A 21,687-nucleotide genomic window follows, 5' to 3' on the forward strand; every position below is an offset into this window, starting at 1 on the left:
ATTGGCATCACTATTTTGCCATCCCATGCCCCCAGCAAGACTTCAAATTGATCTATTCTTCAACCTTTTGCCTTTGGATGCAAACCTCCACTCAGCTTCTGATGTCTTAACCTTGGTATGTCAAATGCTTTGGTAGTTAGAAGGTCTTGGAAAGTATCAGAGCTCTGAAAAGCTCTTTGCAAAAAGTTAGAAATCACAGGCACTGGGCTCCGTATCTGTGTCTGATCAAGGCAACTGTCAGGTCAGTCAACCAGGGGGAGTCTCTTGATCCAGAAAGGGGCAGCCAGAACTGACTAGATCAGGAGAGTGTAACATTTAACATTTAAACAGTGCAGTCCAACCTGGGCGACACTCTCCTTCCAGCCATGAGATGTCTCACCTCATGCATATTCACAATGCCTCGATGGCAACCTGAGGGTTCTGTTAGTTGAAATTCTTCCCAGAGGGAGCATTATCCCTCCATTTACTTTCTTTTGCATCCTGCAATATGATCCTCTTTTGGGTATTTAAATATTTTTTTTTTAATCCTCATGGACAGTTTTGGGAAGAGAGGCTAGCTCTCTGCAGAATGATGTTCCTTTGGCTGGATGTGGTTAATGAAAACTGCTCAGATACTTGCTATCAATGAAGGGCCGCCTGGAATTGTCAGTAAAGGAACTACAATTGCTTGGTTTTGGTTCTGCATTGTTCTCAGAAGAGGAAGAGGAGTCTCAGTGGGCCCTGGCAATAATGGATGAGTGTGCATGTGTCAGATAATACGTGTTTATTTAGGTAACAATGATATTATCCATCCAATGTATCTTCATATTTCATTATGAATTTTTGTTTCTGGGTAATTATTAATGTACTTATAAATAGATATATTTTATATGGCAGGCACATTAATAGATACATATTTGTATATCTACTTTTCATATAAAAAGCCATGTTAATGGATTTTTGTACTTGCTCTATTGAAGCATCCCAGACTCCTCCGATACATACACAGGTATGTAAATTAAGTTCGAATTTTACCTATGCAAATATGTATATACTTATATTTATATTTAATTATGTTCCCTCAACAGATATATTAACATTTGTGTGAAGATATAAGTATCAAAGTATATTTGCTAAGTAGTTCCTAGAGGATACATCTTCCTGTGCGTACAGGTTCTACATTCTGTGTGATCTGGTAACACTGGTGTTGCCCATGTCTGTTGGCTTGAAGGCCTTGTCAACCAGCTTTAATTTCTGAGTGCTTTTCCCAGATCTGGGAGGGCCTCCGGTAACTGGATCCCTAGCTTTTCCCAATCAAGGTAATTGTGAGAACTGTCAACCAGCTGGGAGTCCCTAGATCCAACTAGAAGCTGACAAAGGAGAATAGATTGGGAATTATATAGCCATTGGCATCTGGAACAATTTTCCTGCCTTGAGCGGACCTCAAATATACACAGTGCAATCCTACTCTGTCACTCCTGTCCCTCCAGCCAGGTGCTATCATATCTCATGCATATTCATAATACGACCAGGGCAATCTGACTGCTCCAGTACCTGAAATAATTCCCTGTGGAGAGTTACCCCTTTACCACTCTCATCAGCACCACAGTCTATGAGTCTTCTTTGGCCTTCCAAGAGTGGCTTTTATCCTGATGGCCAGTTTGTGGCGAGAGAGGGATGTCATTGTGACCAGATGTGCTTAAAGGGAACTTCCCAAGTGCGTCCCTCAGCCCAGAGTCACCTACAAGGCAGTGAATGAACTTCAGGGTTTTTGGACACCATTTCAGAAGAGAAAGAAAAGAATCAGTGGGTCTTGAAAAGAATGGATGGGATTATGAGTGAGATGATTTTTCCCAACCTTTCACCTTCAGTCTATGAGAAGAAGATTAACATTATACAGGGATGAGAGGTGGGAGGGACAGGGAGAGAGAAGGGAAATTGCTTGGAAATGGAAGGAGACCCTCAGGGGTATACAAAATTACATACAAGAGGAAGTGAGGGGAAAGGGAAAAATAATACAAGGGGGAGAAATGCATTACAGTAGAGGGGGTAGAGAGAGAAGAGGGGAGGGGAGGGGAGGGGGATAGTAGAGGATAGGAAAGGCAGCAGAATACAACAGACATGAGTATGTCAATATGTAAATCAATGGATGTGTAACTGATGTGATTCTGCAATCTGTATACGGGGTAAAAATGGGAGTTCATAACCCACTTGAATCAAAGTGTGAAATATGATATGTCAAGAACTATGTAATGTTTTGAACAACCAACAATAAAAAAAAAGAATGGATGGGAGTGCATGAATCAAATACTGTATTTTTTTATGTTTGGGTTTGGATGATATTATATTTATGTATATATTTATGTATTGATGTGTTTATGTTTGGGTATTTAAAAATGTGCTTGTGACTTGATATAAATATAAGGATTTCTTAATAACATGCATTTGGGGGCTGGGGATGTGGCTCAAGCAGTATCGCGCTCGCCTGGCATGCATGCGGCCGGGGTTCGATCCTCAGCACCACATACAAACAAAGATGTTGTGTCCACCGAAATCTAAAAAATAAATATTAAAATTCTCTCTCTCTCTCTCTTTAAAAAAATGAAGCTAGGGATGGAAGTATATTTCAGATTGAGGAAAGGATAAATATCACCTTTAAAAAAATAAAATTAAAATAACATGCATTTGTATAGATGTACATTTTTCCTTATGCAAAACTCTTTAAAATTTTTATTGGTATATTACATTATTATCAGAATGGATTCATCACACCACATTCATACATACACGTAACATAATATAAAAACAGTTTATTGGCTTTTCTTGTGCTTTATATAGTGAAGCACATGACTCAGAGATATACATGTAAAGGAATAAAATTCAATTTTTTATGTATGTACATATTTATATAGTTATGTGTATGTTTAATAATTTTCCATCTATAGATTTATATTGATGTCTGGGTATAGATAAATAATTATTAAACAGGTTTCTTTAATTTGATGCAGTCCCACTTACTGATTCTTGGTTTTATTTCTCATGCTTTATGGGTCTTTTTAAGGATGTTGGCACCTGTGCCAATATATTAAAGTGTTGAGCATGTTTTCTTCTAGAAGTTGAAAAGATTCTGGTATAATTCCTAGGTATTTGGTTCACTTTGACTTGACCTTTGTGCAGGGTGAAAGATAAGGTTTTAGTTCTATTCCTCTACACTAGATTTCCAGTTTTCTCTACTGTCTGTCAAAAAGGCTATCTCTTCTTCAATGTATGTTTTCAGCACCATCATCATGTATCAGTTGGATATTTCTATGTGAGTTTATCTCTGTCTTCTATTCCATTGGTCTTCATGTTGTTTTGATGCCAGTACCAGATTTTTTTTATTACACGTCTGTAATATAAATAGAGGCCTGGCTTCCGCACAAACAAAAGTATAAAGAGAGCCAGCATAATGGGAGAATGTAGAGGACCACAAACAAGTTAAGATGTTAATTAAGTTAAGCTGTGTATAATAAGATGAAGTAACACCAGTGAGCCATTAAGATGATAGATTCCTTGCTGTATCTAATGATGTTAAGCTGAGTATAATTATTAAGATGATGAGGATTGCTGTAACTGGATGATGTTAAATTGAAACAAGCTGTGTATTCAGTTATGTATATATACCCCTGCAGTCCTACAATAAATGGCTCCCACTGCATCAATCTTCACAAGTTGCTTGTCACCCCCCCCCCCCAGTTACTTTGCTGCAGCCAGAGTGCAGCAGGAGAAGATCTCTTCCAGCTGCTTCTCTGATGGGGATTAATGTACAGAATATATGAAGAACTCAAAAAACTTAACACCAGAGAAACAATAACCCATTTAATAAATGGGCAAAAGAACTGAAGAGTAACAAATACAAATGACTAACAAATACATATTTAAAAAATGTTCATCATCCCTAGCAATTAGGGAAACATAAATAAAAATTACATTGAAATTTCATCTCACTCCAGTTTGAGTGGAAATCAAGAGTACTATTAATAATGAAAGCAGTATGCGCATACCTTGTTGATTGGATTGCAAATTACTTCAATCAATTTGGAAAGTGGCATAAAGATTTCTCAAATGCATAGAAATAGAACCATCACATGAACCAGCTATCCCAGTGTTCATCCTCAGTATTTAACCAAAATAACTAAAATCAGCACAGGCACACAATGTTTATGGCAGTACAGACAACAGCCAAGTTATTGAACTAGCACAGATGCCCATCAACAGATACATGAATAAAGACAATGTAGTATATATACACAATGGAGATGTATTTAGCCATAATGAAGAATGAAAATATAGCATATGAGGGAAAATGGATGGAACTGGAGAAAATTATGCTAAGTGAAAAGAGCCAGACTCATAAAGTTAAGGGTCAAATGTTTTTTCTCCTCTGCAGAAGCTAGGTTAGGCCTGGGGTTCTTTCTAGCTTTTTTGCCTCCTGCATATGCATTTCATATCCCAACCGCAACCTACAGCTGGGATGGGCCTTTCTCCCCCAACAAATGACAAGAAAGAACCCCAAAGTAGCTACCTGTATGAGGATACATCTGCTTATGTGTACAGAAGACTCATAGACTAGGGTGCTGATGAGAATGGGTAAAGGGGTAACTCTCCACAGGGAATTATTTAAGCTAGATATAAGGATGTCTTAATAACTTCCCAAAAGGGGAAAAAGTGGGGGAAATCTACTTTCAAAACAGACAAAAATTGAAAGCATTCCCTCTAAAAATTGACACAAGAATGCCCTCTTTCATCACTTTTATTCAATATCATCCTTGAAACTCTAGCCAGAGCAATTCGAAGCAATAAATTAAAGGGATACAAATAAGTAAAGAAGAAAACTATCATTATTTACTGATTTCATAATTCTATATCTAGAAGATCCAAAAAATCCACTGGAAAACTTCTAGAACTAATAAATGAATTCAGCAAAGTAGCAGGATATAAAATCAATACCCATAAATCAAACGTGTTTCTATATATCAGTGCTGAATTCACTGAAAGAGAAATTAGGAAAATTGCCATTCACAATAGCCTCACATTTTTTTTGAGAATCAATCTAACAAAAGAGGTAAAAACCCTTACAATGAAAACTACAGAATATTATGCTAAGTGAAAAGAGCCAGACTCATAAAGGGTCAAATGTTAAAGTAATTGAAGAAAACCTTAGAAAATAAATGAACCCCCATGCTCCTGGACAGGCAGAATTAATATTGTCAAAATGGCCATACTACCAAAAGCATTACACAGATTTAATGCAATTCCCATTAAAATCCCAATTACATTCTTCATAGAAATAGAAAAGGCAATCATGAAATTTATTTGGAGAAATAAGAGAACCAGAATAGCCAAAGCAATCCGTAGCAAGAAGAGTAAAGCAGGAGGCATCACAATACCAGAATTTAAACTATACTACAGAGCTATAGGATAAAAATGGCATGGTTTTGGCACCAAACAGACACATAGACCAAGGGCACAGAATAGAAGAAACAAAGACAAACCCACACAACTAGAGTTATCTCATTTCAGATAAAGGTGCCAAAACCATTCACCGGAGAAAAGATAGCCTATTCAACAGATGGTGCTGGGGAAAATGAAGAACCACATGTAACAAAATAAAATTAAACCTCTATCTCTCACCTTGCATGAAGCTCAAATCAAGTAGATCAAAGACTTAGGCACTATAACAGAAACCCTGAGCCTAATAGAAGAAAAAGTAGGCTCAAATCTTCACCATGTCAGCATAGGATCTGACTTTCTTAACAAGAATCCTCAATTGCAAAAAGTAAAATCAAGAATCAATAAATGGGATGAATTCAAACTAAAAAGCTTCTTCTGAACAAAATAAACAATAATATGAATAGAGAGCCTACAGATTGGGAGAAAATATCTACCACATGCATCTTAAATAAAGCATTAATCTGTAGGCTATATAAAGAACTCAAAAAAGTTAACACCAAAAAACCTCAAATAACCCAATCAATAAATGGGCTAAGGAACTGAACAGAAACTTTACAAAAGAAGAAAATAAAATAAATCAACAAATATATTAAAAATGTTCAACATCTCTAGCAATTAGAGAAATGCAAGTCAAATCTACTTTAAGATTTTATCTCTTTCCAGTCAGAATGGCAACCATCAAGAGTACAGGCAACAATAAATGTTGGTGAGGATGTAGTGAAAAAGGTACACTCATACATTGCTGGTGGGACTGCAAATTGGTGCGACTACTATGGAAAGCAGTATGGAGATTCCTCAGAAAACTTAGAATGGAACCACCATTTGACCCAGATATCCCACTCCTTGGTTTATACCCAAAGGACTTAAAATCAGCATACTGTAGTGACACAGCTGCATCAATGTTTATAGCAGCTCAATTCACAATAGCTAGACTGTGGAACTAACCTAGGTGTCCCTCAGTAGATGAATGGATTAAGAAAATGTGGTATATATATTCAATGGAATATTACACAGGCTTAAGGAAGAATGAAATTATGGCATTTGCCAGTAAATGAATGGAGTTGAAGAATATCATGCTAAGCTAAATAAGCCAATCCCCAAAACCAAAGGCCAAATGTTTTTTTTCTTAAAATTGATACTAATTCACAAAAAGGGGGGCATTAGGGAAGAGTAGAGTTGCCTTGTATTAGATAGAGGGAACGATAAGAGAGGACAGCATACAGTGATAGGAAAGATAATAGAATAAACTAGACATGATTACCTTATATTTATATATCACTGCATGACAAATGTGATTCTACAACATGTACAACCAGAAAAAAATGAGAAATCACACTTCTTTTGAGTATGACATATCAAAGTGCATAAATGCATTTTACTGTCATGTATAACTAATTAAAACAAATTTTAAAAATAAAAAAAAAATACTATTACATAGGAAGGATTAATTCTAGTGTTCCATAGCACAGCAGGGTGACTATGGTCTACCAAAATTTATTGCACATTTCAAAACAACTAGAAGAGATGGATCTAAAGTTTCTCAACACAAAGAAGTGATAAATGTTTGATCATGGATGTATTTATTATCTTGGTTTGATATTGCAAAAGTATGCATGCATCAGATTATCATATCCCACACATGTGTACAATTATTGTGTCATTACAAATAAAAAAGAAACATTGTTTAAAAAATTAAGCTTCAGATTTGAAGATAAGAAACCTTCCATGAAAAACCAAAGTTTAAAAATTCACAACTAGAAAGTCAGAACTACAAAACATAATAAAATATTTTATTAAGAAGAAATAGAGATTACAAATGAAAACCAGCAGAGGGCGAAAGTACACTACAATAACAGAATATCAAAGACGAATCTAATTCAAATTAAAAACTAGAAATAAACTAAATGACAGGAATTAACATCTAATAGTATATTGCTATATATTAATATAGCAATATACTATATATTATTACAATAATATTGTTATATAATAATATATAACTATATAATGACATATGATATTAAATAACTACATAATAATATATAACAAATTTTTATAATTATATAATAATATGTTATAATATATAATACTAATGTTAATGGATTCAACTCATTAATCAAAAGACATAGGCTGACAGATTGGATTAAAAAACAAAACCCAAGAATATACTGTCTCCAAGATTCTCACATTATAGGTAAAGACATCCACAGACAGAAGTTGAAAAGGATAGACAAAAATATATCATTCACATGAGTCTCATAAACAAGCAGAAGTTTCTATTCTCATATTCAATAAAATGGACTGTAAGCCAAAGTTAACAGAAGAGGCAAAGAAGGCCATTTTATACTGCGTAGGGGAGTCATAGAACAGTAAGAAATAACAGTCATAAATATTTATGCCCTAAACAATGGAGCATCTATTCACATCAAACAAACTCTTCTTTAATATCAAGAATCAAATAGACCACAACACAAAAATACTGGGTGACTTTAACACACCTCTCATCACTGGATAGATTATTCAAATAAAAACTAAAAAAGCTATAGAACTAAAACATACAATTAATAAGTTAGATGTAATGAACATAGAATATTTCATCCATCAGTGACTGAGTAAACTTCTTCTCAGGTACATATGGAACATTTTCTATAATAGACAATATTTTAGGACACAAAGCAACTCTTAGCAAATACAAAAAAAATGGACATATACCCTGCATAATATCAGATTATAATGTAATAAAATTATAAATCAATGATAAGATAAAAATAGAAAGTAATATAGCACCTGGAGACTAAATAAGTCACCATTGAATAATAAATGAATAAGAAAAGACATCAGGGATGAAATTTAAAAATATATAGAGGTAAATGAGAATAATGATACAACATCAAAATCTCTGATACAATATGAAGGTGGTTCTAAGAGGAAAGTTCACAACATTGAGCTCATAGAACAACAGAATAGAAAGATACCAAATAAATAATCTAACATTACATCTCAAGGCCCTACAAAAAGAAGAACAAATCAACACCCAAATCAGTAGAAGACAAGAAGTAATTGAAATCAAAGCCAAAATTAATGAAATTGATACTTTAAAAATTTTAAAAAATTAATGAGTCAAAAAGTTGGTTCTTTGAAAATTGATAAGCCCTTAGGGAAAAATAGAAAACAAATGGAAATTACTAAAATCTATGATAAAAATGGAAATATCACTACAGACACTACTGTAATACAGTAATGCACTATTGTAATACAGATCATAATCGGAAGCTATTTTGAAAATCTCCAATAAACTAGAAAATCTTGAAGATCTTGATAAGTTCCTGGAGACATATGGCCTACCCAAATTGAACAAGGAGGATATAGAAAACTTATATAGATCAATTCCAAGTAATGAGATTGAAAAAGTCATCAAGAGCCTACCAGATGAATTCTCAGCTGACTTCTACCAGACCTTTAAAGAACTAATATAAATATGTCTCATATCATTCCACAAGATAAAAAGAAGTTTTCAAACTCATTTATGAAGCCAATATTACCTTGATAAAAAAAAAACCAAAGACACGTAATGAAAACTTCAGACCAATATACTTGATGCACATAGATGCAAAAATCTATGGCAAATCACATACAAAAACACAAGGTCAGAATTGTCACAGAAACAAACCCACTTCTTGTTACCAATTTCTGTTTTAGCCAGATTTTTGTCACTATGATCAAAAGACCTGAAAAGAACAATGTAGAGAAGGAAAATTTTATTTTGACTCATGGTTTCAGAGGTTCAGTTCATGATTGGCTGATTTCAGAGCTCTTAACCTGAGGTGAAGCAGAACATCATGGTGGCTGGGCATGGCAGAGGAAAGAACTCAGGACATGGAAACCAGGTAATAGAGTTTGCTCACCAAGGACAAAACATAAGCCTCAGACACCTCCCTAGTGACCTCCTTCCTTAGTTACATCCTACCTGCCTATATTTATTACCCAGTAAATATGTATTAGTGGATTAATTCACTTATTAGGTTCAAGTTTTCATAATCTAATCATTTTACCTCTAAACATTCTTGTATTACCTCACACAAGAGCTTTTGGGGGAAACACCATATCTAAACTATAACTATTATTTTTTTGTATTGTTTCATTTTTAAAAATTTTTAGTGTTTTAATTAGCTATACATAACAGTAGAATGCATTTATGCACTGTGATATATCATACATAAATATAATATCTCATACATAGATATTATATTTTCTGAGTGTACATGTTGCAGAATGATATTGGTCATGTAGTCACATATATACATACAGTTATAATGTCTGTTTCATTCTACTATCCGCACATCCCCTACCCCCATCCCATCACTTCCCTCTACCTAATCCAGGGTAACTCTATTCTTCCCTAGGGCCCCCCACCTTATTGTGAATTAGCATCCACATATTAGAGAAAATATTTGGCCTTTGCTTTTGTGGAATTGGTTTATTTTGCTTAGCATGATAGTCTCCAACTCCATTCATTTACTGGCAAATGCCATAATTTCATTCTTCCTTAAGGCTGTGTAATATTCCATTGAATATATATACCACATTTTTTTATTAGTTGCTTATGACAATACAATGATCTTGACATATCACACATTTGAATCAAATGGGGTATAATTTCTCATTTTTCCTAGTGTACAGGTTGCAGAATCATTTTCTTTATCCATTCATCTATTGAGGGGCACCTAGATTGGTTCCACAGTCTAGCTATTGTGAATTGAGCTGCTATAAACATTGATATGGCTGTGTCACTACAGTATGCTGATTTTAAGTTGTTTGAGTATAAACCATGGAGTGGGACATCTGGGTCAAATGGTGGTTCCATTCCCAGTTTTCTGAGGAATCTCCATACTGCTTTCCATAGTAGTCGCACCAATTTGCAGTCCCACCAGCAATGTATGAGTGTACCTTTTTCACCACATCCTCGCCAACATTCATTGTTGCCTGTACTCTTAATGGTTGCCATTCTGACTGGAAAGAGATGAAATCATATAGTAGTTTTGATTTGCATTTCTCTAATTGCTAGAGATGTTGAACATTTTTTATATATTTGTTGATTTACTGTATTTTTTTCTTCTGTGAAGTGTCTGTTCAGTGGTTCAGTTCCTTAGCTCATTTATTGGTTATTTATTATTATTATTATTTTTGTGTGTGTGTTAGGTTTTTTTTAGTTCTTTATATATCCTAGAGATTAATTCTTTATCAGAGGTGCATATGGTAAAGATTTTCTACCAATCTGTAGGCTCTCTCCTCACATTACTAATTGTTTCCTTTGTTGAGAAGTAGCGTTTTAGTTTGAATCCATCTCATTTATTGATTCTTGATTTTACTTATTGCACTTTAGAGGTCTTGTTAAGGATGTCAGATCCTAAGCCAATGGGGTGAAGATTTGGACCTATTTTTTCTTCTGTTAGGCTCAGGTTCTCTGTTCTAGTGCCTAAAACTTTGATCCACTTTGAGTTGATTTTTTTGTGCAGAGTGAGAGATAGAAATTTAGTTTCATTTTGCTACATATGGATTTTTAGTTTTGCCAGCACCATTTGTTGAGCAGGCTATTTTTTCTCCAGTGAATATTTCTGGCATCTTGTCCAGTATAAGATAACTGTACTTACGTGGGTTTGTCTCTTTGTCCTCTATTCTGTACCATTGGTTTACAAGTATATTTTGATGTCAATACCATGCCATGTTTGTTACTATTGCTCTGTAGTATAGTTTAAGGTCTGGTATTGTGATGCCTCCTGCTTCACTTTTTTTTTTTTTTTTTTTGCTAAGGATTGCTTTAGCTATTCTGGGCCTCTTATTTTTCCAAATAAATTGCATGATTGCTTTTTCTATTTCTATGAAGATTGTCATTGGAATTTTAATAGGAATTTCATTAAACCTGTATAACATTTTTGGTAGTACAGTCATTTTGACAATATTAATACTGCCTACCCATGAACATGAGAGGCCTTTCCAGACATATCAAAATCTCTGGGACACTACGAAGGCAGTACCCAGAGGAAAGTTCATTGCATGGAGTTGATTCCTTAAAAGAAGAAAACGTCAACAAATAAATGACTTAACACTACATCTCAAAGCCCTAGAAAAAGACGAACAAATCAACACCAAAAGCGGCAGAAGACAGGAAATAATTAAAATCGGAGCTGAAATCAATGAAATTGAAACCAAAGAAACAATTGAAAAAATTGACAGAACAAAAAATTGGTTCTTTAAAAAAATTAAATAAAATTGACAGACTCTTAGCCATGCTGATGAAGAGAAGGAGAGAGAAAACTCAAATCACTAACATACGTGATGAAAAAGGAAATATCACAACAGACACTACAGAATTACAGAAGATAATTAGAAATTATTTTGAAAACTTGTACTCCAATAAAATAGAAAACATCGAAGGCATCGACACATTTCTAGATCATATAATTTGCCCAAATTGAATCAGGATGATAGACGCAATTTAAATAGCTCAATTTCAAGTGACAAAATAGCAGATGCCATCAAAAGCTTACCAACCAAGAAAAGCCCAGGACCAGATGGATACACAGCAGAGTTCTACAAGACCTTTGAAGAACTAATACCAATACTCTCCAATTTATTTCAGGAAATAGAAAAAGAGGCAGCACTTCCAAACTCATTCTATGAGGCCAATATCACTCTGATTTCAAAACCAGGCAAAGACACATCAAAGAAAGAACTTCAGACCAATATCTCTAATGAATATACATGCAAAAATTCTCAATAAAATTCTGGCAAATTGAACACAAAAACATATTTAAAAGATTATGCACCATGATCAAGTGGGATTCATCCCAGGGATGCAAGGTTGGTTCAAAATATGGAAATCAATAAACGTAATTCATCACATCAATAGACTTAAAGATTAGAATCAGGTGATTATCTCAATAGATGCAGAAAAAGCATTCGACAAAATATAGCACCCCTTTATGTTCAAAACACTAAAAAAACTAGGGATAATAGGAACATATCTCAACATCATAAAGGCTATCTATGCTAAGCCCCAGGCCAGCACCATTCTAAATGGAGAAAACCTGAAGGCATCTCCTCTAAAAACTGGAACAAGATAGGATGCCTTCTTTCACCACTTCTATTTAATATAGTTCTTGAAACACTGGCCAAAGCAATTAGACAGATGAAAGAAATTAAAGGGATGCAGATAGGAAAAGAAGAATTCAAATTGGAACTATTTGCTAATGAGATGATTCCATACCTAGAAGACCTAAAAGTTCCACCAGAAAACTTTTAGAACTAGTAAGTGAATTCAACAAAGTAGCAGGATACAAAATCAACACCCACAAATCAAAGGCATTTCTGTATATCAGTAACAAATCCACAGAAAGGGAAATGAGGAAAACCACCCCATTTTCAATAGCTTCAAAAAAAAAATACTTGGGAATCAATTTAACAAAAGAGGTGAAATATCTATATAATGAAAATTACAGAACCCTAAAAAAAGAAGTCAAAGAAGACCTTAGAAGATGGAAGGACCTATCTTGTTCTTGGATAGGGAGAATTAATATTATCAAAATGACCATACTACCAAAAGCATTATACAGATTTAATGCAATTCCAATCAAAATTCTAATGAAATTCCTCATAAAAATAGAAAAAGCAATCATGAAATTCATCTGGAAAATAATAAGAGACCCAGAATAGCTAAAGCAATCCTTCACAGGAAAAGTCAAGCAGGTGGCATCACTTTACCAGACTTCAAACTATATTGCAGAGCAAGAGTAACAAAAACAGCATGGTATTGGCACCAAAACAGACTGGTAGACCAATGGTACAGAATAGAGGATACGGAGACAAACCCACAAAACTATAATTATGTTATATTAGACAAAGGTGCCAAGAACATACATTGGAGAAAAGATAGCCTCTTCAACAAGTGGTGCTGTTAAAACTGGAATTTCATTTGCAACAAAATGAAATTAAACCCCTATCTCTCACCATGAACAAAGCTCAACTCAAAGTGGATCAAGTACTTAGGAATAAAACCAGAGACCCTTTGTCTAATAGAAGAAGTAGGACTTAATTTCTATCATGTGGGATTAGGCCCCAACTTCTTTAATAAGACTCCTGTAGTGCAAGAATTAAAATCAAGAATCAATAAATGGGATGGTTTCAAACTAAAAGGTTTCTTCTCAGCAAAAGAAACAATCTGTGAGGTGAATAGAAAGTCTACATCTTGGGAGAAAATCTTTACCCCTCACACATAAGATAGAGCACTAATCTCTAGGGTAGATAAAGAACTCAAAAAACAAATAACTCAATCTTCAGGCCAAGAACCTGAAGAGATGCTTCTCAGAAGGGTACAATCAATCATCAACAAATACATGAAAAAGTGTTCATCATCACTACCAATTAGAGAAATGCAAATCAAAACTACTCTGAGATTTCATCTCACTCCAGCCAGAATAGCAGCTATTATGCATACAAACAACAGTAAGTGTTGGCAAGGATGTGGGTAAAAAGGTACACTCATACACTGCTAGTGTGACTGCAAATTGGTGCAGCCAATGTGGAAAGCAGTGTGGAGATTTCTTGCTGAGTATGACCAAAGTGTTTCAGGCCAGCACTTACGAACTAAAGCATATCATTAATTATCATAGGGCTTTTGTTCCAATGTTTTTAGGCTGGCCCTACGGCTAGGGCTCTGTATAACTTATTAATCAGTTCATATTCAATTCACATTATTTTCATATTTTGTACCTAGATATGACCTTTTTCTTCTGAGCTTAAATTAGCTACATACTTCATTCTTCTGTGAGAAAAGCTCTATATTTTGAAAACCTTGATATGTCACATGTTTTATTGGCCAACAAGTCTTGTAAAGCACTTTCAGCTGTGGAGTGTTCTTCCAAATATGGGACAGCACTCAGTAATCTGATCCCCAAGCTGTATCTGATCAAAGTAATTATCATGACAGACAACCATGAGAGACTCTGTGGATCCATCTAGTGTTACCACAGCTGACTAGATCGGGAGTTTGTAGCCTTCAGCTGCGATGTCCTCTTATACACAAAGTGCAGAGCTCTTCTTTAACCCAGTCGTCAACTTACTTCATATATACTCACAATGAGGTTTCCCATTACCTGAAATTCTTCTGAGGAAAGAGTCAACCCTCCACCATCTTCTTGATTGCCCCATCTATGATCCCCACTTGAGTGTTCATGAAGGTTTTTATGCTTAAGAACATCATTTTGAAATTAGAGGTCAGCTCTTCATAGTGAGCCATGACATTTCCCCGTCTCAGGGAAAGAAAGGACTGCCATAATGCTTCTTTTCAGATGAGGGCTTCCAGATCCCTCGGGAAAGGCTCTATCTGGACTTTAGTTTTTGGTCCTCATTTTGGTTATTGTAGAAATATGTTTCTTTAGGTTACCATAATATTCATACATTGTATATTCATATGCATATATTGATGCATTTATACTTTACATTTAAATGTAAGTTTATAAATTGATAGATTTTATAAGTTTGGAATATGAATTTTTGATACCAGGAATTTAAACCAGAAATAACTACTGAATCATATCCTCAGCCCTTTTTATTGTTTGAGACAGGACCTCACTAAGTTACTTAGAACTTTACTAAGTAGCTGAGGCTAGGTTTTAACTTGTGATCCTCTTGCTTAAGCCTCCCCAACCACTGATATTACAGGTGTGTACCACCACACCTGGCAGTAGATGGAATTAAATGGACTTAACGGACATCTATAAAATATTTCATCAAATCACAGCTAAGTACACTGTCTTCTCAGGTGCTTAATGAACCTTCTCCAAAATAGACTGAATTTTAGCCCAGGAAGCTACTATTGGCAAAAAAAAAAAAAAAAAAAAAAAAAAAGTCATTCTTTTTTTTTCTTATCAGGTCATAATGAAATGGGTAAAAATACAAAAGGAAGTCAAATTAACACTGTTTGTAAATTATGTAATTTTACACCTACAAGATATAAAAATACCTACCAAAAGATACTAGAGCTAACAAACAAATTTGGCAAAATAGCAGGCTACAAATTCAACAGACAGAAATCAATAGCTTTCCTATTTACCAACAATGAGTCTGCTGAGAAAGAAATCAGAATAACAATTCAATTCACAATAGCCTCTTCCTCCCCAAAAAATATACTAGGTATAAATCTCACCAAGGAAGCGAAAGGCCTCTACAATGATAGGTATAAAATATTGAAGAAAGAAATAGAAGAAGACCTCAGAAGATGGAAAGACCTCCCATGGTCATGAGTAGGCAGAACTAATAATGTTAAAATGGCCATCGTACCAAATGCAATATACAGATTCAAAGCAATCCTCATCAAAATACCAATGGCCTTCACACTACTAGAAAAAAAAAATAGTCCTAAAATTCATTTGGAAGAATAAAAGACCCAGAATAGGCAAAGCTATTTTAAGCCAAATGAGCAATGCTGGAATCATCACTATACCTTCAGATTATACTACAGATCTCTAGTAACAAAAGCAGTAGGGTACTGCCACAAAAAATAAAAATATATAGACCCAGGGTTCAGAATAGAAGACACAGAAAAAACCCACACACAAACAGTCATCTTATCTTTGGAAAAGGTGCCCCAAACATACATTGGAGAAAAGACAGCCTTTTTAACAAACTTGTTATCTATATGTAGAGGAAAGAGACAAGACCCTTATCTCTCACCCTGCTAAAAGTCAACTCTAAATGGATCAAAGTCCTGGGAGTTAGATCAGAAAAAATAATGTACCTCCTAGAAGAAAACATAGGGTCAACACTCCAGCTTTTAGAACATGATTCCAAGAATTAATAAATGGAACAGCATTAAATTAAAAATGTTCTGTACAGCAAAGAAAACAATTAGGAATGTGAAGAGAGAACCCATAGAATGGGAGAGGATCTTTGCTAGGTATTCTTCTGACATCCAAAATATATAAAGACTCAAAAATCTTTACATGAAAAGTTCAAATAACTCAATAAATGGGCAAATGAACTAAATAGATACTTCTCAAAAGAAGAACTACAAATGGTCAACAAACACATAAAAAAAAACATGCAACATCATTAGCAATTAGATAAATGCTAATAAATCTACATTGTTTTATGTCACACTGGTCAGAGTGGCAATTATTAAGAAAAATAATAATAATAAATGCCAGGGAGTATGTGGAAAAAAAAAGACTTTTACACTGTTGGTGGGATTGTAAGTTAGTATAATCACTGTGGAAAACACTTGAAGGATCAATATATAACCACCATAGGACCCAGCTATATACCACTTCTCAGTATTCACCTTGAAGATTTAAAGACTGATATATGCATACTGATCTTTATAGCCACAAAATTCACAATAGTTAAGCTCTTAAATCAGCCTAGGTGCCCATCAATAGATGAATGGATAAAGAAAATGTGATCTAACTATATATATATATATATATATATATATACACACACAATGGAATTTTATTCAGCTATAAAGAAAACTAACATTAATGAATTTGCAGAAAAATTAAACTAGAGACCTTCATGTTAAACCAAACAAGTCAAACTCAGACAGTTGAAGGGCTGTATGTTTTCTCTCATATGCAGAAGCTAGAGAGGAAAAAGGAAAACAAAGGTGGAGGTAGACCTCCTAAAAATCAAAGGGAGATAAGTAGATGAAAGGGACCAAGTGGTGTGAGGCAGGGAGAAAGGGGGGAAATGCTGGAGACTGACATTTGCTTAATTATGATTTTATATTGTGTGCATGTATGGCTATATAATGACAAATTCCATGTGTACAAATATAGTGCACTAATAAGAAAATGTCAAAAAAGAAAAAGTAAAAGAAGTTTAACTAAAAAAAGTTGGTAATTCTGTATGCATTTAATTATACAATTATTTTAAGTGGTTTCCTATTGGTTTATATGCCGATATACTCCAGAAATGTACATATACAGAAATAAGTACCAATATTTTACATATGTAAATATTTATATGATTTACTATGTACTTAATTGTGTTCAGTCAACAGCTATATTGACATCTGTGTGTGGATGTAATTAATTGTATCTGAGTTTGCCCCAGGGGTTTCTGGATGGCCTTTAGAACTTCTCCAGCTGCATCTGATCAAAGTAATTGTCCCACCAGTCAACCATGAGAAATGTTCTAGGTCAATTACGAGTGGTTAGAACGGGCTAGACCAGCAAAGTGTAGCCTTTAGCCTCTGAGGCCATCTGCCTGATGCCAAGGTCTCCTCATAGATCTGCAGAGCATCACGTCTCTCCAGCCTCTCAACTATAAAATGTGATGGCACAAAGGAGCCAAATCCCCAGCCTGTGTAAGTCAGCTTTCCGTCAGTGTGACACAACGTCTAACAACTTATGAGAAGTCAAGGTCTATTTTGTCTCACAGTTTCAGAGGTTTCAGTCTCGGTTGGGTTGGCTCCATTGATTTTGGGCCTGTGGCAAAGTAGAACATCATGGAATGTGTCGTGCAGCCAAGCTGTTCACCTCATGGTGGCTGGGAAACAGGGAGAAAAGGTCTGAGACACCACTGTCCCCTTCAAGGGCTTCCCTCACTGACCAACTTCCTTCCACGAGACCCCACCTTCTAAAGGTTCCACCACCCCTAACTGCACTAACTTGGGGACCAAGACTTCAACACCTGGGCCTTGGGGGAACATGCAAGATCCAAACTAGAGCACAGCCTAACTTTCAGAGGCTTTTCATCACTGGAAATAGACGCAAATGTGTCCTTAGGGTCCACTCACCCAGGCTGAGAACCGGAACCAGAGCCTCACAGATCTCAACCACAAAACACTGCGGCAAAGGGAGCCAAACCCCAGTGCAGGACACAGAGGAGAACAGGCAAAACTGAGGGTGGTGTTAGGTGTGGCCCTGGCTGAGGGCCTGGGGAGAGTTTCTCATTTCAGGAAAACTTAAGAATTGGTGGTAAAAAAGACATGTTTCATGCTCCCTCTGAATTATCCATGTTGCATCAGCCTTAGGCAAATTTCTTTCGGTGGTAGTAGACTTTTCTGTGTGGCTTTTCATATCTGGCTTAACCGTTGCTAATAAGTCTAGAGTAGAAGATCTTGTGGGAAAAAACTAATCTGAAGATGACACCAACCCAGAGGAATCCAGGGAGAGATGGCGTACAGAGAGATGCTGTTCAGAGGGCAGGTGGCCCACTCAAGCCAATTAGAGATACATAGATAGATGGCTTCCTGTTTTTCTCTGCCTCATCTCTGGTGTCTTAAAAACTCTTGATTTGCTTATTTTTCCTAATTTCAGAGGATTCGTTTGGGGATTTGTTCAAGAGGTACAGTAAACCTGGTCTTTGTGACTCCCTCAGCACCAGAAGCACAGGGCCCCAATCTGAACATAAAATCCCAGGTAGTGTGGGGTGGTGAGCGTTGTGATTGTTCTCAAATGCTTTATACTACTGGTCTTCAACCAGTTTTATCTACTTCTTAATATACATGCAGAACTGTTGGCTCCATTCATCACTTACACTCTTGCAGAGAGTATGTATACACACACACACACACACACACACACACACACACACACACACCTTTTTAAAGGATCTGTTTATAAAAGTCCTTGAACTTGTTTCTTTTTGTGGCCTTTTACTTGCAGAACCACGGTCACTCCAAGCCAGGTTGCTCCAGGATGCCAAGGAGACCACAAGATGGGGGTCCCAGAGCTCAAGAGTGATGGCCAGGCAGGCATAAGCTGGACATGTGGTCTGTCTGCCAGTATGAACAACTTTCCCATGTGAGGGTCCCTCCCACTGGTCACAGGACTGACAACTAGGTGTTAGGTCTTTCACCAGGTTAAAGAAGTATTTTGTGGAAGGTACACTGCAAATACCCACATCCGGCAACCCCTTCACTCCCATTAGGTAGCAACTAAAGAAATCACAAGTGATACAGAGAGTGACATGGGACCAACAAAGGGCATTTAAAGCAGCTGTGGAGGCAGACTAGCCTGAGGCATCTTGGCTAAGACTTCAGAGAAAGAGGAGGAGTAAGCCCAGAGTAGAGGAGGGAGGGAGGCAGAGGACAATAAGAAGCACCAGAATGGAGCCAATGGAGTCCTTTAGGGCATCTGAGTTTGAGTGGCCTCTCGGGGAAAATGAAAGGAGAAATTTGCAGTAGAGTCCTTGTGCTTTGGTGAATCACAACTATTTCAATGGTTTCTGAAGTCACAGAGTCAGATAAAATCACTTAGGTTTCAGAGAGCAGGCATAGACCTAGGGCTTAAGGAGGAGCAGGTATAAGAACCAAGACCCAGCCGATCGTTCACAATGGAGGATTTCAGAGAGAATCATGTCTGGACATCCTGAAGTGATGGTATTTTATATTGAGCATGCATTCAAATCACCTGCACGGCCTGTTGAAACAGAGGTTCCTGGACCCCACAACCCTAACTCCTGACCCATAGCATCCGGGTCTTCCCGAGAATGTGCACGTCTGACATTTTTAACGTTTTCCTAGGTGATGTCTATGCTGCTGGTCTAGGTACCCATTTTGAGAAAGACCCTTATGATATCCATTTTGTGCCATGAAGTGACTTCTGTTCTCTGTAGCAGAGAAGGTACTAGTTATGTGCCATCCTGAGAATTTTGTGAGATAGTCTCTCAAATCCTTCATGGTCTCTGCTCTGAGGCTCAGTTATAGAAGCTCAACAGGGAAGGGATGGTGGCCTATGTGAAGAGGGCGAAGGGCAGGAGGAGAATCAGGGTGGATCAGTGAAGGTCAACACTGAAGGCATTCAAGGAGGAGAGAACCTTAGAGGACACAGAATGCCAGAAGTAAGTAGAAAAGAATGATTGTTTATTTTTATGTAAGCCAACTAGGAGAATTATGCCAGTCTCCTGCATCTTCCAGGGTTATTGCAAGAGCTCAGTGTGATAATCATTAAATATAAAGTATGAGGTAACCACTCATAGGCAAATATAGATGATGATTATCTCTCTGCATTGGTAACTGTCTCATCATGTGTATTAGATAATGATGCATGCCAATCTTCTAATGCCCTTCATTAATTTTCAAATCACTCTCTGTAACCTCTGTCCATTACTCAATAACACTTCATGAGAAAATGTAATTTCTTATTTTTGTAGTAACTAACAGCACAAATAAAGCATTTTCATGGTTATCCTTTGAATTGATATTAAAAATAATCCCTAATTCAAGGAGTGGACTTATTTTTTGGCCTGGGGAATTCTGAGAATTGGGTATCTGTATCCAGAGTGCACCCTTTGCTACCTGTGGCTTCTCTGTAACCTCAGGAAAGTTAACCTTGAAATAACTAACTGTGGTGGAACACACTGGAAATTTTAGCAGCTTAAGAGCTGACTGGCTGTGGTTTCACACATGGCATTTAGCCATAGAGACTTGCAGAGACTGACAGGTAGCTGTGACAAGACGGCCACAGTAGCAGAAGCAGAAAACAAAATAACTGGAATAAAAGACCCCCCCACCCTAGGCTTAATGCAGTAAAATCCCCCAAGCTGTATGAGCTGAAAGCCCCTATGCTGTTGATGTATAAGGAATGTAAGATGCCTTCTCCAATAGAATTGCACCAACACCCTTGCCCAGTGTACTCCAAACTTGCTTACTTATAAAAGTAAAAGCCTTTCTGTGCTTGAGGCTCAGACTTTGGGATTGCCTTTGGGCTGTGTCCACTAACAAAGTGTTGCTTCCACATCTCAGTGTCCTGACCTTGATTTCCTATTTCCTGTCTGCTCTGAGTGCTTAGGAGACAGGCGGCTTCAGCTCCTAAGACTCCAGGAGAGTAGTAGCTTGTTGAAGGAGGACCTTCCTGTGGTTGCCTGTCCTGCTTGGCTCCTGGACAGGCCTGCTCTGTGAACCGGTAAAAGGGTCTGCGGCAGTGGTCACACGCACCTTGCAGAACATAACCCAGTAGTTTACTTCTGCCCTCCTGGCTGGCCAGGGCTAAGCAACCTTCCCCAAGCTGAGCTTAGGGCTGATTTTATCCAGTCTAGAAGCTGCTGTTTGTTCTTCTATTCTACATACAAAGTGCTCAGCCTTCTAAACTGGGCTCCTGGCAGTCTCAGATCACACACTGATGTGCTTCATAGGGGTCTTCCCGGAGTTTCATCAGAAAGAAGGGTTATCTTTCCAACTCCATCTTCTGCCACGGCTCATCTGAGACCTCC

The sequence above is a fragment of the Spermophilus citellus genome (assembly GCF_964194105.1).
Source record: "Spermophilus citellus genome assembly, chromosome: 13".
In the NCBI taxonomy this organism is placed as follows: Eukaryota; Metazoa; Chordata; class Mammalia; order Rodentia; family Sciuridae; genus Spermophilus; species Spermophilus citellus.